At 42.3% G+C, this 11,839-nt stretch overlaps 1 protein-coding gene across 2 annotated transcripts in view; it reads right to left on the reverse strand.

The window, feature by feature from the left end:
* Positions 1 to 11,839, reverse strand: part of CMTM7 (CKLF like MARVEL transmembrane domain containing 7) — a 27,136-nt gene that overhangs the window by 14,215 nt on the left and 1,082 nt on the right. Inside the window, exon 1 of one of the 2 annotated variants that reach the window (XM_026843404.1) lies at positions 8,645 to 8,727. The exons of the other annotated variant lie outside the window; for it this stretch is intronic. The gene's annotated coding sequence lies outside the window, so the exon portion shown is untranslated. Of the gene's footprint in view, positions 1 to 8,644; positions 8,728 to 11,839 lie in introns of those variants that run through there. 2 annotated transcript variants of the gene reach the window in all.

An 11,839-nucleotide genomic window follows, 5' to 3' on the forward strand; every position in this document is an offset into this window, starting at 1 on the left:
CCCCCCCCCCCCCCCAATGTTGTAAAACAGCACTGAGAGGAGAGCTTCTCCACTGAGCTTGCTGGAGCACTGATGAACCTTTGTACTACTTTAACATCCCTCTTCCTGAATCTGAAAAGAGGAGAACCCTGAGAACTCTCTTTGAAATTGATAAAAACTACTTTCCAATCTCGTTCTAGTAACAAGCAATAGTACAGAAACTGTCTGTCTACAGATTTGGAGCAAGGAACAGCACTGACTCATACCCAGTTTTATCACAGCCTTTCTAAAAAAGCAATATAATAAGAGCTAAATGCTTTTTGTAGTTGAAAGAAAAAAGTCAAAGTTTCCAGCTTGTGACACCAGCCTAGATAGTAAGTGGAATTTTCCATCCCTATCCAAGCCAATCAGGACAACCATGCCCTGGAGAAATGTCACCAACTGCAGCTGTATATTTCTGAATATTATACCTTAACACAGTGAAGCAACACCCACATATTATTAAGTACATATTTCTGGACAGAATAAAACAATTTTTTTAACAGCCTCCCAAAACAGAAAGATGAGCGAAGTGCAGGCCAAGGTTACCACTGTAGTTCATGCAAGACTGGTTCAGCTAATTTAAGCAACAATGTTGACTGCTGCTGTAATTGAGATTTTCTTCTTCCAGGGCGGTGTTTGAAATGCGAGCTGTAACAGCCAAAGCCCTACTAGAATAAGAAGATAAAAACCCCAGTCCATTTAAAACTTCACTAATGACAGATGAAATCAGCTGCCTTCAAGTGCATGGTTCTGTGAAGCAGTCAGTCTTTGGTTGCACAATAATCTCGCAGCCCCTGCGTCTGGGCAGATTTCCTTCTTGTCTGGCTGCTTTACTAAAATAAGGAGGCTGCCTGGCCTCTGATAACTGACTTCTCTTGTGCACCACCATCCATAGCCTATTTATTGAAGATAAAAATGGCGTGAGGGTGAGAAGAGGCAAAATATCTTATTCAGGCCCTCTACGACTCAGATAAGAGGACAATCGTAAGTACAAGCAAGTGGTATTCTTTATCTATTAGTAAGAAATTATATATATGCTCAGGCACAGGCCTCAGCAGTAGAAAAGGATGTGGGGTAATCACAGAACCAGCATATGAATGACATTATTAAAAAGCCCTTGTTACAGGGCTGCCATAATCATTAAAAAGGCAATTCTTTGTAATGACTAGCTAGAATTAAGTCCTGTCTAGCACTGATCACAGTGTTTGCAATACTTCCATCCCACCAGTGAGAGTTTAACTAGCTGCCTGCCACAATCCCCACAGCTGCCTCTACCACCACACTGAAAGGCACCACACAAACCTGTACGTTATTAACTGAGAGCTGAGAACTTCACAGTTATGCAAGGAATATGCTGTATTTTCATCAGGCAGTGAATTAATTAAAAAAAAAAAACTTGCCACAGTACAAATTTGTTACCAACAAAAACCTCATAATTTTATTTCTTTTCTCTCCAATCCAACATTAACAGATCTGGTTTAGAAACCAACTTAAGTTTAAAACATTTCAGCTGTTAAAGCATCAGCAGTAAGTTTTTCCAATCTGCAGAAAAGATGCACACATAACACTCAAAATACTGAAGCAATGTAAGTAATAATTGGGAAACATTGCACAAGTGCCACATTCAAGTCACAAACAATTCCCAAACCACAGAAAACTCATTGCAAAACAGTATTAATGGCACAGCTGACTGTTAGCATGTCTGCAAAGGAGCAGAATTTTAAATACCTAGCAGGGTTTTAACTCTGAGAAAAACATCTGCTTTCCCTCTAACTCTCGAAGAGGTGCATATGTCTTTCTACACACCTGCAATGACTGAACGTACTATTCTGGACAAAGCCAGGAGACCCCTATACTTTGTGAGCACTCAGCTTGTTCATCTATTAATAAGGAATTACTTCCCCATGCAGGCAACAGTCCCCATCTAACAGCTAGCCTGCCACCCACTCCAGTGGCCTCTCCCATCTCAACTCAAGGCAGAATCCCCAAATCATAGATGCAACTGATGGCTTATGTAATAGCAGGGTCACATCTTCTATAATTGGCTTTCTCTGCAGATACAATCACTGGCTCAGCCTGTGCTCTCTGCCCTCCTCCCAGGCAAGATACTGACTGTGGTACTTGCTGGGAACCTGTGTCTCACACAACCAAGCCAATTGCCCATTTAGAAGAATACTACCTTGTTGCTGCAAAAAGTATGAATGCATGTGGCTCCTGCTGTAATTCACTCCACTGTAGAAGACCACCTATCCTGCATGGTAGGGAGAATCCCTATATCACAACCCAGAAGATTACAGGAAGTAAAAAGCATTGTAAGAGACTTGAATCTCCAGAGTCGTCTAGTAAAAAGGGGAGGATCTGGTGACAGCAACCAACAATGTAGGGATTAATATAACCAAATCTCCACAGATTCAGAAATTGCACAGCAAACTGTGATTGTTACCTCTCCGCTCTGCAAGGCAAGCGCTTTCAACATCTTAGATCCTCCTGGAGAGCAGTATTGACCATTCTCTCAGTCTGGTAAACCTGAGAGTCAGACAGAATGACCGAAGACGGTCCACAGTGTGGGTAGGTTTGTGTAAACGGAGAAAGACTGCCTTAAGCACTCAAAAGTGCTTCTGAGGCAAGAAAAAGAAAAGGAGAGGGAGGAGAACTGTACGCCGACAAAAGTGGGTTTGGCAGAACCTAAAAATTAAGAGGTTTGAGCTGTCTTAAGGACTGGCAGAAAACTGGCTCTCAGTGGCAGAAAGGAATCCAACAATGATGTACAGGAATATCCATGCTCATGGAGGTACAAAGACACCTAAGGTATGTAAACGATGATGAAGAACTTTGTCCTTTGAGGCTGCTGCTGCAAAAGCAGCAACAGAATTCACCATCCCTGGGTCTGGAGAGGGAGCCCTCCTTGGGGGCAGGAGATGGCCCACCTCACCTGCCATACTTCCTTTTAGTCAGCTGGGAAGTAGAGCTCCTTGTAGGAGCAACACACCTGTGAAACCACTGCTCTGAACCATTCTCAGGTATGTTGCTTGGGTTGTTTGCCCTCTAAATAGTCAATAAAGTCACATATTGTCAGTAATATAATATAGAAGGAGCTTAATCCTTATCTGTGAGCCATAGAGCTCTTGTAGATAAAGTTCACAGCTGTCTAAAAATGGATTTACCAACCACGCATGGCAATACCACCTACAGAGAAGGGCTGACCAGCCAAGCTTGGCTCAGACTGGCTGGCTGCTTGAAGCCCAGGGTACACAGTTGTTATTAACAAACACCCACAAACTCTGCACAGCAAGCTGCAGTTTCCCCCTTGACCTGGATATCCAATACATATCTAACAGCATACAGCTACTTAAAACTCAGATAGGAACATATAACACAAAACCAGTACCTCATGGCAACGATCACGCTAGGAACGTATCAAACTAGATGCACAAAAAAGCATGTGCAATCTCATCTTCCTGAAAGTTGTTACTGAGATAAGGAATACCTTGCAAACCGCTCAGTGAGTCTCAGTGCCTATGCCTGCTAACCCTCAGCAAGCAATCTGTTCATCACTCGCCTTTAAAGATGCTGCTCACAACACAACCCATTCTCATTGTCTGAGGCATTTCTTGCTTGACTGATTCAAATCTTCAGTTAACACCTGCCACATCTCTCCCTGCCCCAGAGAACATCATACTGACATCTGGCAGTCGCGCAGACAGCAGTTTAAAAGTTTGTACCTGTCAACTCCAGCAAAGGTTTTGTTAGCCATGGCAACAGAGCCTTGAGCGAGCAAGGTCTCCCCAAATAAGAGGAGGACTTGTTTACATCACTAAAGCCCATGTTGTTAGCTGTGCAGGCAGATCATAGTTTTTATCAGGAAAAAAATGGTGAGAATTCCCAAAAATGCTAATGTCTTGACAATTTCCAGACCAAATGGCATCACCACAACTCGTCTGCTGGATCAGACTGAGCCTTAGCACACAGAAGAACCACCTTTCCTAAGTGCAAGCACCTGATGCTTGGCAAGGTGCCAGAGAAGTGAAGGGCGACAAATGAGGGGGGAAAATGAGACTAGATGAGATTCCCCAGTGGCACTATTGCATCTGACAGCTTTCAGTGACTGCCTGGAGACTGGCTGGCCTCTCAAACAGGGTGGGACAGCATTCCTGTGTCTGCTAGGAAGCTTCACTCAAGCAATTGACAAAAGGCTCAATTAGCCAGCAGGTGACAAGCAGCAACTGGGGACTGTGTTCTTCCCAAACAGATAAAAGAGCTCTCAAAGTGGCCTTCCCAGAGCGTGATTACAGACTTGCAGGGAAGTATGCCAAGTCGTTCTGTAGTTCAGCAGCTGCTGCTGGTCATCTCAGGTTAACAGCATACTTCTCTCCCAACAGTCAGTACTTATTTCTTGAACTCACTGATGGCATTTTTCTTAAAAAAACCCCAACAAATCACCAAAAACACTCTAAGAAAATTCCCCCTCGAAGCAGTTTCTCAATCTTGTCATCCTCACATTGCCATTTTCCTTAAGGGTAGCTGTGAACAGGAGAGAAAGCCCTAAGTTTTGCAGCTGCTGCTATTGTTGCAAGAACAGCAGCCAAATCTGCTTTTGCTTTGAAAGCTGCAGTCACCTAGCTTTGACCAGACACATCTGTATTCACCATTACATTCATCAAATTACCAGCATCGCAGTGCAGGGAGTTGCTTCAGCTGTGATGATCCCTTAAGAATCTGAGTTATGCAAAAAAGAGGAAGGTCACAGGTGGGTGAAAGAAAAATCACAGCAATTTTAGAGTTTGATTTCTGTGTACAGAAAGTAGCAATTTCTGGCTGCTATATACTTTACATCTCACCACAAAATAGGATGACCAGGCCACAGCACACGATGTGACAATAGCGCAGAGGAGACAACTTGGCCGCAGTACTGAGCAAATACCTCGCAAGGACTCCCCAGGGAGGGGGGCAGAGGAAACACTTACTCATAGTAAGCAAACACTGTCTGGCTTTTGGGAGACAATACTCCATTACCCCAGTAATGCAGAGTAGGCACCTAACAGAGCTGTAGGGTCCGGTATACTGCCCTCCTGGGGTAAGGCCACAGCTCTACTGGATCACAATGAGACCTAACAGATCGTTCCACCATCTACAGCTCTGGAACACAGTGAAGGATGCTTGGCACGATGCCCTTTATCATTTATAGGCTCTGAGCAGATAGAGATCGCACTTGAGAAGTACCAATCCCCTGGTTTCTGTTTCTCTGTGGCAGGAGAGGGCCACCACCTCCAAAGACAGCAAAGAGAGGGGATACACTGCACTTGGATGTCTTAAAGCAACGTCACAGAGCAGTAAGAATCCATGCTTTTCACCACATCTTATTATCCACAGACACCATGTACACTTGATTAAGTTTTTTAAATGGCATTTGCAAATCTAACTTCCTGTAGAACAAATGTGCCAGGAAACCACTGCCAATACTTCACTCTGCTCTTTCAAGCATACTAAACACGTCTCAGGTGATGTGGTCAATTTCTAGGCTTCATTTCCTTTTTTTTTTTTTTTTTTTTTTTTTTTTATGTATTTGCTAACATTTGTTCAATCACCTCTACAAAGAGCACTACATGCACTCAGGTTGCTAATGAACGTACTGCACCAAATCCTAATGGGTAAGTCAAATAAGCAATGAAAGGTAGCTCAAACTTTGTGCTTTTAGGAAGCCTCTTTTAAGATACAAATAAAACATTCACTGACATACAGAACAGAGATTCCATAGTGTTTAACAATGACAATAATTGTCCTTTTACAAAATGTACTGGAGTTGATTTTTTAGCCTTCTAGAGCAGTTTCAGCATCAGAAAAATTACTAGTTTCTTTTTTGCTGAAAGAGACAAAAATTCAAACAGATGGTACAAAACCTTCCCCTGCCCAAGAGAAAAAGGACTACATTCTCAGCTTGTGGTTTGAAGCACATGGAAACACTTCAGGCTTGTGTAGTTCCTGCCCTTATATGCCAGACACTTGCTCTTGCTGTCAGTAGTCTCTACGGCTGCACTGTTCTCTCAAAACTGTTACGGAAAAAAAGAAAACCAAAGGAGAGCTGAAGTAAAGCTACATCAATTCCTTGGTTTGGTTTACTGTGTAACCTTGTGAACAGCTGCCTCACTGCAGCTGAGAATGGCTGCATGGAGGTGAGTCAGAAAGGGAAAATTCCTTAAACCGGTGTTGCCTGTGAAGTTCTGTCTCATCAAATAAAACTGTGTCAGCCTACCACCAAGCACTCCTTGGTTAACACACAGAGAACACACTGTTTGCTCCCAGCTCTTATGCAAATACCTGGGCAGAAATTGTAAAATCGCCACCAAGAGCAGAGGCATGGAAAAAATACAACTGGCCAAGCCAGCCTGTTTCAGTGATCTCAGAGTGGAAATAACCGGACTTCCCAGACCTATTGGTTTTAACTATTAGACTTAGACATTTCTCACTCAAGTGCTCCTGCTTGCTTTGGAGCCCCCTATGACTTAGATAATTTTTTTCTCGCTTTGCTCAGCATGCCAAGCAAGGTCCTTTTACTGCAGCTTCTAGCAAAACAACAAAAAATAATTAGCAGCTACAACAGCCAGCTCTGACCTTGGCCTGAAAATAACTTTGCTGCTAAAAGACATATCCCATTCCTTATTGTTAAACCAATACTTTATCACATAGTTGCAGACTGAAGGCACCTGCACATTCTTGCGGTGGTTTTCCTCCGTTATCTCCTTTCAAAACATAAAATGCCTCCTGCATGCCTCAGAATAAAGACTTTTTGTGTAATATGTCATGACATCGCTGATAGCTATTACAGCATCATTTTTCGTGTTTTCTCTTATCAGTCAGATGAAAAGTCAAGCAGAACACAGCACAGTTTGAATCTAAGCTTTGTAGGTTAGCATCTGGTAACGTTCACCAAACCTGTTACTTCTGGTCATTGTTTTCCTTTGGAAGAACTATAGACTGATAGTAGGGGAATGTTGAAAGTACAGTCTACACAGGACTCAGAGACAGGCTTAGTTTCAGCATCTCTGCATATCACCAGAATCCCTCTCTTCTGACTGAGCAGCATTATTACCATACAGTCAAAATCATACGTCACTGATGTGCTGCTGCAAAGAATTAGATGTTTTACTTCAATCACCTCCATGGACAGAAAGATGTTTCAGGCTCAAGATCAAGTTAGAAGACAGAGTAGCTTTCAAATCATTCCAGGCCATTATTTGCTTTCATGAATTTCCTTTTCCTGTATCAATGGGTTTGATTAGGAATTGTTTTCTTCCACTAACAGATTTTGCTTGCTTTTCATATTTTAACTTCATGTGAATTTAGCTTCCCAGTAAATCTGTCCAGTATCATCCAAAACATTCAGAAATTGATCTTGGCTCCAGCAACCTAACTAATAGCATCTTCTAGCTTTCAGTGTTAGACATATTAATATTCTCTTGAATACTATTATCCAACTGTATGTTAGTACATGAATAACCCAGAGAGGTTTCAGCACCCTTCAAAATTACCCAGAATTACAGACTACTGTGTTAGCCATTCACTTACCAAGTATGTAATTGCTCTTGTCAAGACATACTTTGGAAATTAAACAGATACTCAGCAGAAAAACCTTAATTACTGCCTTAGCATTTTTAACAATTTAAAATGATGTTGTTAAGTCAACTTTTACTGAGTTTATCCTTTTTTACCTGTAATTGTTTGTAAATTCTTTCTTCAGCCTTGAGAAGATAATTTTTATTTTCTTATTTTCTGTCTGGTGAAACTGATCTTTCTTGGCTCATATTGAGCTGAAAGAATCACCATTGTTTTTAGCTTAAAACACTCTGTATTCTGAGGCTGTGCTTACTGTGTCACAGCTACTGTTCGCTCGGTAACAAGTGTTGTCATACAGGGGACAAACACCTTCAGTCTGAACTGTGGTCAAAGTTAGTTTGGCCCAAACTGAAGGAGGTGAAAGAGAGGCCAAAAAGGTCATGGGCCTCCTCTGCACCTCTCAGAGTCCAGGAACAGTTTGAGACCTTCACAATCATGTGCTGTGCTGTGATGGCTCTCCTTCTACACGTGAGCTCGCAACACTTCTCTTCCCTCTTCAGTTTGTATTGGTCACTCTCTTGCAAATCTCTGCACTCTGGACAGGTGATACAGCCATTGCTACCAGCTACTGCCTCAGATGGTGGGACACATATATATAAGCTCCACTGACAAACACCGCATCTGTGGCATCCCAGACTTCAGTTTTAAAAACTAAAGGGCTCCACAAGAAATTCAGCTGAATCCGACTTGTTTCAATCCATGAACACTTGCCACTTGAGCCACTCTGGTGACAATATGGATGCAAATTCATACCGATGCCTCAGGCAGCTTCCAAGAACCCATCTACTAAGAACTTGTCAAACTATATAACATGGGTTCCAAGAAAGTCTTACAATAAAACAAGCCAGCAGTAGCATGGACACAGAGCAAACATGCTTCAAACAAATCAGCACAGTTAGTGTGGCACACTGAAGACTGCCACGTATGTCGATTTGCCATGCTGGCTAGAATTCAAGTTATTTAGCTTCTCTGGTAATTGTGTACACCGATACACGCACACTCACACACTTACTTAGTACACTGCTGCTATAGAACCAAGGTGGTCACAGTGAGATCCTGCATGTATCCCCGTGAATACAAGAAATCTTGGCAAAACTGCAAATACAAAAGAAAAAAAAGGAAAAAAGAAAAGAAACAGGCAAAAGCTGTATTAATCACCACCAAGTTAAAGCAGCTGAAGTGGGTTAGATGTTGAAGATACTTCATAGCTTCCTGTTAAAATCAGAGAGTCTGTTCAGACTGGATTTTGAAAATGGAGCCCCTACTAACATTAGTAATACTCACGCATGAAAACGGCTTTCAGACTGTCTTAGTGCCATGTGAAATACACAAGCCATAGAACTATGTTTTCTCCTCCATTTTATTTTCAAAATATTTACAGACCATTCCCTAAGGATTAGAAAGCCAGGAACTCTATGCATAAAATTGAATTTAAAACTTTTCAAAGCTGTAATCATTCTACAAGGTTAAAGAAATTCTCTAGCAAAAAAAGTTAAGGAATTTTTGTAGGCTTAAAGGCAAGAAACACATTTTTTGCTTCCTAATTTCAATCTATGCTAGACACCACACACCCAGAATTTGAAAAGAAAGCACTGGTAACATTTAGACACTAGCAACAATTCAGTAATCATCTGATTACTGCACAATCTCTTTATCTTGTCCAAGATTGATGAGTTTTAGTCCTTCTGTCATAATACTTCTTACAGAAGAACAGCTGTAACATTATCTTCTATTTCCTTTCTATAATTTCCATAGCATATCATTGTAATCTATTAGAATTATTTCATGCACATATATATATACACAATCAGATTATTTTTTTAGCTTGCAAGCACTGCAAACAGCCCTTAACACTACAGGAAATTATGAAATGTTTCTCTTTCTTCTTCTCTCTTCTATCATTTATTTCTTGGTAAAAGGGACTGAGGAAGAGAAACAAACAGTAATGTTCCCTCTTCATAACCACAACTATTCAGAGGCCTAATACGCAATTTAGTGTGATATATATCTAACCCAAAAGACCTTACCTTTGTCCTCTGCCAGCATAATGGTTGTACTTCTTAATAAGACTGCAGTCCCACCAGTCACATTAACACTAGTGCAGAATGTTTATAGATTTAGCATAAAGAATTCTTTTAAAAGACAGATACTGCCAACACTTCTTACTAGAAGAACTGAATGGTGATACAAATGGACCCATGGATATAGTGGAAACTGCCTGAGAAGAGATGAAAGAGAGTTGAGAAAATATTCGACTCTCCATATTTTATTGGGTGCAGGAGTTAATCTAGAACGAACCTATCCTGGTTATTTCTACACATTGCAGCAAAAAATGTTTAGTTTTCTTAGGGAATTACTTGAGTAGAAGACAATATCGTGATACCACGTTAAAAGATATTCATTTGCTGAAAGTTCTTTGGATAGCTGAGGTAACTCCTACTGAAGTTGTATAGAGGCAAGCTGGAAAGCAGAAAAATGTAAGGAGGTGAAGCTGAAAGAGTGCTAAGGGGAAAAAAATTTACACTATTTTAACTTCTGTTAAAGTCACCGCAGAAAGCCACTAGCTTAAATTTGATGAATTTGATACTGAACGGCACTGATAAAATATTACTTGATGTAAAGTATGTGAAGAATTACATAAAATTACATACATTACATAAAAATATGTAAAGTACGTGAAGTATACACAAACAGTTTACATGGGCATCAAAACCTGAAATTTCAGCACGAATAAGCACGCTTCTGCTAGCTGCAAGAGTCACACATCCTAGCTGTAGTGACACCATGGCAAAATGGAGAGCAGAAAGGACTAGGTATTTCTAGTCCATAAAAGGAACTATTTTTTCCACAGCAGTGAACGCAAAAGGATAAACAGACTTTTAGCTAATCAGCAAAGGGCAAGCCTATCATTTTAGGACTACAGCTTCATTTGCAATGTAGGCATACGCTTCCCATCTCCTGAAAAGATACTCCAGATTCACGTTATGGTTTGGGAGCAACCCATGCGAAGGGCAGGCAGCAGACAACTAACTGTATTCCTGCTGAATTCACAGCAAGGGATGACTCGGAGGTCTCGGGAGCGCAGTACAAATGCTCAGCAGATGCAGGTAGCCATGCCGGCCACATTCAATAACGTCTCTTGCTATCGAGGCTCACTCGCGAAGGGCAGCTGATGGCTATCAATGAACTGGAAGAAACTTGGCAGTTTCTAAAGAGAAACTTTAGAATCTGATACTACTCCACAGTAACTGCAAACAAAAAGATTCCTAACTTCTAATGTCAATTTAGGACTCTAGATGCTAATAACTTAGACAAGTTTAAAAAAATGACTAGATGAATAAAGGTGAGGGGGAAAAAAGACACTGGGCTTTACAAAAGCTGAAGACAACAACTCCAGCATAAAATGTTGTACAAGTTTTTGCAGGCTGAAAATGTATGTGAAGAAATATTGCTACATGTTGTCTTCCACGCTCTTTCCCAGCCTTCACTGCCATTATTGGAATTAAACCGAAAAATCACTCCATGGCCAATTATGTGCCGCAGAAATGAGAAAGAGTTTATCCATCTGTGAATCCTCTCCACATCTGGATGGTGCAAAATTTCCTGCACCAAGTTACGGCATCAACTCAAACGCCAGCAGCGCTCTGCTACCCACTTCTTCTGAGTTTCTGCTTTTCAGCCACGTGTACCTGAGATCCCTCCGGGGGTCCCTGGGTCACTGCCTGGAGGTCTCTGACACACGGGGCATGGAGCCAGCTGGACCAGCAGTCAGGTGGTGGCCACCTTACCAGCCCGCTGTCGGCGCAGGCACCGAGCCCCGCTTCCCCCCGAAAACTGACCCACGCTAAAGAACGAGGTGTTCCACCGGGGCCTGCTGCGCCCTCCATCGCGGTGTCACCGTCGTTATTAATGGCAAAGAGCTGCCAATACTAACAGTTACCATGGGCTACCGTGATCAAACACTAACCGTCCCCACCGCTACCACGAGCAAACCAACTCCGTGCTGCTCCCAGCAAGCGCTGTGACCCCGCTCCCGCCTCGGGAAAACGCAACGGCGGCTCCTGCCAGACCTCAACGCTTCGCCTTACCGGAGGGACCGGGGCTTTCTCTTCCCCCCGCCAGCTGCCAGCCCCGAGGAGCAGAACCGCAGCGGCCAAAACGGCAGCGAGGGGCCACCCCAGCACCCCCCGACGACACCCTCCAGAGC

The sequence above is a fragment of the Athene cunicularia genome, assembly GCF_003259725.1.
Source record: "Athene cunicularia isolate RWA chromosome 2 unlocalized genomic scaffold, athCun1 chr2_part1, whole genome shotgun sequence".
NCBI lineage: Eukaryota > Metazoa > Chordata > Aves > Strigiformes > Strigidae > Athene > Athene cunicularia.